We start from the raw sequence: 5485 nt of genomic DNA on the forward strand, positions 1-5485 counted from the left end.
TCCGACCCAAGCAGCAGTTTTATGAACTATGTAAAGTTCACAGCCGTCATGGCTGGCAGCGTTGCACTTAAACAGTATCTCGAGGACCAGAAAATTCTCCCCACCAATTAAAAAAAAATATCATAATATAAGAACAAAAACACACAATGGCAAGCGTAGCGATTATGGCTGGCGGAGCTATCTTGAACGCTGCTGCTTTCATTGGCGGCAACTATCTTGCTCGAGCTTTGGGTGGCGGAGATGACGCCGCTTTGAAAGAAAAAGAAAGACACGACAAAGCTCTCGAGGCTTACCAGGCAGCTTACGCGAAGTACTCTCGCGACCGCACGAAGCTTCTCGACTGGATCGAAACCAACAATGAGATCAAACAGCAAGCGAAACAAAACTTTACGAACACAGACTACGCTTTCAAACTCTACAACCAGGCACATCCTGACAAACAAATGATTCCTCCGAAAGAACCCAAGTTCTCTGATTTTTATCAGCCAAGCGAGCAGCAGAAACAAGGTGAACTGATGTTTGTTGGCGCAGGCGCTCTTGCTCTTGGGTACGCTGCCTTTCGGTTTCTTTAAACGTTTCTTTTTTTTCTTGTATACGCATGGATGCAAAGATCTCGAAAGTCTACTATAGCCCCCAGGGCTACTGGAAGGGAATTGCTGCGATAAAAAAATTAGCCGAGGCTGCCAAGGTTTCCGAAGATGCCGCAAAAAAGTGGCTAGTTAAGCAGGCCCTTTGGCAGATCTACCTTCCGGCACCACGATACGTTCCTCGCCCAAAATTCGATGTTTCTTCTCCTAACGCGGTCCACCAGGCGGACCTTCTTTTTCTGCCACACGACAAACTGCCGCGAGGGCGAAAAGTTTACAAATACGCTCTGACTGTTGTCGACGTTGCCAGCCGTTTCAAAGAGGCCGAGCCTTTGGCCTCCAAAGATTCAACTGAGGTTGCAAAAGGTTTTCAGACAATTTACAGGCGAAGTGCACTAAAATGGCCACAGATGCTGCAAGTTGACCCTGGTCGCGAATTCATGGGAGCTGTTACCAAAGAAATGGAAAATCATAAAACCTATATTAGACGCGGGCGTGTTAATATCCACAGAGATCAAGCTATTGTTGAACGTTTTAATCAAACACTGGCAGGGCGCCTGTTTGGTTATCAGTACGGTGTCGAGATGAACCTGCCATCTGGCCAGCGGTCGACAGCGTGGGTAAAAAGGCTACCCGAAGTTGTTACCGCTCTGAACAACGAAGTAACCAGTCTTACTGGTAAGAAACCTGCTGCTGCAATTAAAGAAAAGGCTGTTTCGTCAAAACCGTCCTCAAAATATACAAGACCTGTTGGCAAGAAAGAAAAAAAACTCCCCTCTCTCGTTAATGTGCGCTTTCTCTACCAACCTGGCGAGCTGGAAGGCGGCGTAAAAAGGGCTACAGATCCGATTTGGTCATTAAAAGTCTACAGCATTGAAAGGTCTGTTACTAAACCTAATCAGCCAGTTCTTTATTACTTGCACGATGGTCCAAAGCGCGGCTTCGTGCGTGAAGAATTGCTTGTTATTCCTCCAAATACACAGTTACCACCAAGCACTTAGTGCTTGAGCCCCTTGGGCTCAGAAAAGCTCTAAACGTTATGTTTATGTAGGCTTTGTTTCGCAAAACTTATACCCGTAAGCATTTGTATGTATCCCATCATCCGCTATCCATCGCTTTGAGTCAAAGGAGGATAGCGATTTTTTGTTCACCACTATCGAACACAACTCATGCTTAAAGCTTCTTAGCATGTGCATTTCGTGAAAGCTTTCCTTGGTTTGGAAAAGTGTTTCTTTGAAATTTTCGTGATTTATCTTTTTCTTTGTCACACACTCTTTTACCCCCTTTGCCTTTTTTATATTTATTTCGTCCACTTTTAGCATTTTGCAACATTTTAGCACACTTGCTTTCGGATGTTTCTTTATTATTTTTTTGACCAATTCTTCATCGTTTGCCATTATTGCCTGCATTCTTTTCCCGGCCCCTGCGCACGCGCACTCTTTTATTTCCACCTCAGGGAAGCCTTTCTTTATTTTTTCAATTTCATTTTTGCTTTCACCTTCTGTCATTATTGAATACATTTTTGGCCTCAAACAAACGCACTCTGAAATTTGTTTTCCTGCGCATTCGTCTTTCATTTTTCCCAAAACTTTTTTGTTTTTTGTTGAAAACAGCGAATGATCTTTCGGGTAGTCGCTTGTGTCGTACTTGTCAATGTTTTCTGCCATGTCCGCGTAAACGTCTTCTGTTTCTATCTCAAGCAAAAGGCTGTCTGTGTCTGTATACAAAAGCTCGCAACGCTCCCCGTACTCTTTTTTCAGGTGGTTGTAATAAAAATCGTACATACATAACTTGCTTACGTCAAGGATGGTCATGCCTGTGTAGACCGGTTTATTAAGAAAAAGCTTACTTTTTCGCATGTCTATTCCAACCAGATCGTTTGAAAACATTACATGTCTTGAATACAATGGGCTTGCAACTAATTTTCTTATTTTCTTTGTTTCGTCGCTGCGCACTATTCTTATGTCTACACGGTTTCTCAGGTTTTCCATTGTTTTTCCAAAAACTGAGTTATTCATCAGCTTGTAAAAGTTCTTTTCAAAGTCGCTTTTCGCTTCTTTTCGGAATTCTGTGTTCATCCGGATGTACGGCTCCATCCACGCCTCTTGTTCAAACTCTAAGGCCCTGTGCACTTTTTTGAGTTTCATTCCCTGTTTTAGATAAAACTGCAAGTTTCGGTAATGCACGACGTAATTGGTTTTGTCTTCAAGAGTTAAAACAAGCTTTTCGGTGTCTGGCGGGTGCAAATCAAGATTTTTTATTGTTTTGTTTTGGTGAGGCGAAAACATTTCTTTGTTTATTTTCTTTTTCTCTGGTGCTAATGGATAGCTGTTGTGGGCGTCATGCAGCTCTTTTGGGTATTCCAAGTCCACCTCTAAAATCCATCCAGCTTTTGCATACTCTTTTTTTGTCGTTATTTCTTTTTCTGTTGGCATAACCTTTTTCCATCTAAATCCACTTTTTGGAAGCGGCTTGCTCATTGCCCACCCGTAAAGGTTATTCGCATCGAGGTACGTTATGTATTTTTTTGGCTGGCTCGGGTCAAATCCCTCAACATAAGGGTTGTTCGCCTTTGCATACCTCTTGCTTACCATCGAAATCCCGCCTCTTATTCCCCTTTCGACAAAAAGATGCATTTCATAGTCTGTAAGTAACTCAAGCTCCACGCCTGTTTTTTTCAAGAGTGCGTCCCAAGCAAGGCCTGGCGTCGTGTAATAATTCGCGGGATCCAACCCGTACTTCTCAAGACAGAGTTTTCGGAAGCTTTCAAAGACGTCGGCTAACAGGGTCACGTCAGTCTTAACGTACAAATCGTGGTAGTCGCCCAGGGTCTGGCAGCCAAAGGTTTCCCACACGTTTTGCGCGTGTTCGTACTCTTTATCCGTTATGTTCTCATCATTAAGTTTGCTGTAAAACTTTTCTTTTTCAGGCAAACTTGTTTCGCTAAATCTTTCCCATGAGTCCATGTATTCGTAAGGATAGATTCCCTTTTTGCAAAGAAGTTCAAAACTTTCATCAGACGACTGTGTTGAATTAGATTTTGTTATATTTAATTCCTCCTTCGGCATCGCTTTCACAAGTGAATCAAGACTTCCTTTAAGAAAGTTTAAGCTGTCTATAAAACGCAGTTTGCCAAGTGAAAATGTGATGTATTTTTCCATGTTGTTTGCAACACATTTTACTTCTTTCTGTGCCTCTTTTGAAATCTTTGAAATTGACTGCATTAAATGGTGCGCATCATAACCCCTCAGGTTGTGAAATGCAACTGGTATTTGGACCTTTTTCGGATCTAATCGCATCATAAAGTTACAAATGTTGTGTGCGGCTCCTCGAAACTTGCCTGTTATGTGGCAATGGTCTTTTACCACATCCTTGTAGTTCGGCTGGATAAGCGGCTTGTGGCACGCTAAGCAGTTTTTTTGGTTTTTCGCTGCTAATTTGTGTGTTTCTTTTTCAAGCTTTTTTAGCTTATAGTGGGTTTCGGTATCCAGGTTTTTTGCCTCTTTTTCCTTTCTGTAATAACATTTTTTGTGCATCTGTCCAAAGTAATTAAGCTCCTTTTTATTTCCAATCCAAACTGGCAAAGAGTCCAAAAAGTTTTGTTTTATTAGCGTTTCTTCGCAAATGTGGCAATTGGTTGCATTTTTGAAGTTTACCCAGTCTTTTGCCGTCATCACAAGGGGTTTTTGCTTTGACAATTCATATCTTATTTTCTTTTCTTCACTTAAAAGACAGTTCAAGAATACTTCAACGGAGTTTTCTCCTCTGTACACAAATGTTTTTTCGTGTTTACCATCACTTCTTACAACTGTGTAAGCAAATCCGCATGCCTCGTGCTGTTCTGTTTTGTCTGTGTAACTCGGCTTCATGTCTTTTACTTCTTCACCAAGGTCTTTTCTTATCTGGCGCTCCTCGGGCGTTTCGCGTTTACACCCTTCTATCGGCCTTAGCAATGCCTCAAAGTCGGCGTAAATCGTATAAGGCGCTTTCATTTGTTTTTGGTAGTTTTTAAAAGAAAGAGTGTTTTTCCCCTTCTCCGGCATTTCAATCCTTGTTGGCCTGCCTTTAGCGCCATTGCAATATTTTTTGTGCTTTTCGAGCAAGTCTTCTCTTGTAAAACCTGTCAAGCACATCATGCAAAAGTGTTTTTTATGCTGATCTCCAGTTTGGTCATGTAACAAAGCACTTACTCTTTTTATAAAACAGTAGTGCTGTGTTAATCCTGACTCAATCAACATAAGGAATATACGGGGAATGCTATTTTCTTTTTCGCTTAATCTTAAAGGTATCACACATTCGTCTTCTGAGTCCCACCCAAGCACATTTATTGCAAGGTCCCTGTTTTGCGCCTCAAGCCTGTCAATCTGCTTTAGTGGAGTTGGAAAATCGATTCCATTGTAGTTAATGCCGTCGTCAACTGGGTATCTGCTTGTTCTTTGTGGATTTTTCCCATCTCTTGGAGGAAATAATGCAGCTCTCAAAGCCCATTTTAGGCATTGGTTATCTCTGTTTTGCACGTTAATAATTGCTTTCTTGTTTGCCAACTTTGGGGGCAAAGGCAAATAAGTTCCTCCTCTCAATGGCTGATAACGCGCAACGTTGATGTACGCATTTGTTATTCTTTCAATGGCCCACCCAGAGCCGTTCTCTGACCAACCCTCAATTTCTCCCTTTGCTTTGTCAATAAATTTGTCAAACTCTTTTTTTATTTGGTCTTTGTCGTTTTTTAAAAAAAGGTGTGGTTCACTTTCTCTAAAATAGTGTTCCATGTATTGCTTCTCACCGTCTCTTTGTTTCGAAAATTTGACTTCAAGTCCAAAGCTTGCTTTTAAATTTTGTAAGTCATCAATTTCGCTTACCAAAAGCTCATAAAACTTTTTTTTGTTTTTTCTTGCAAA

This window comes from Oculina patagonica, chromosome 14 (genome assembly GCF_052425735.1).
Source record: "Oculina patagonica isolate OP01 chromosome 14, crgOcupat, whole genome shotgun sequence".
Classification (NCBI taxonomy): domain Eukaryota; kingdom Metazoa; phylum Cnidaria; class Anthozoa; order Scleractinia; family Oculinidae; genus Oculina; species Oculina patagonica.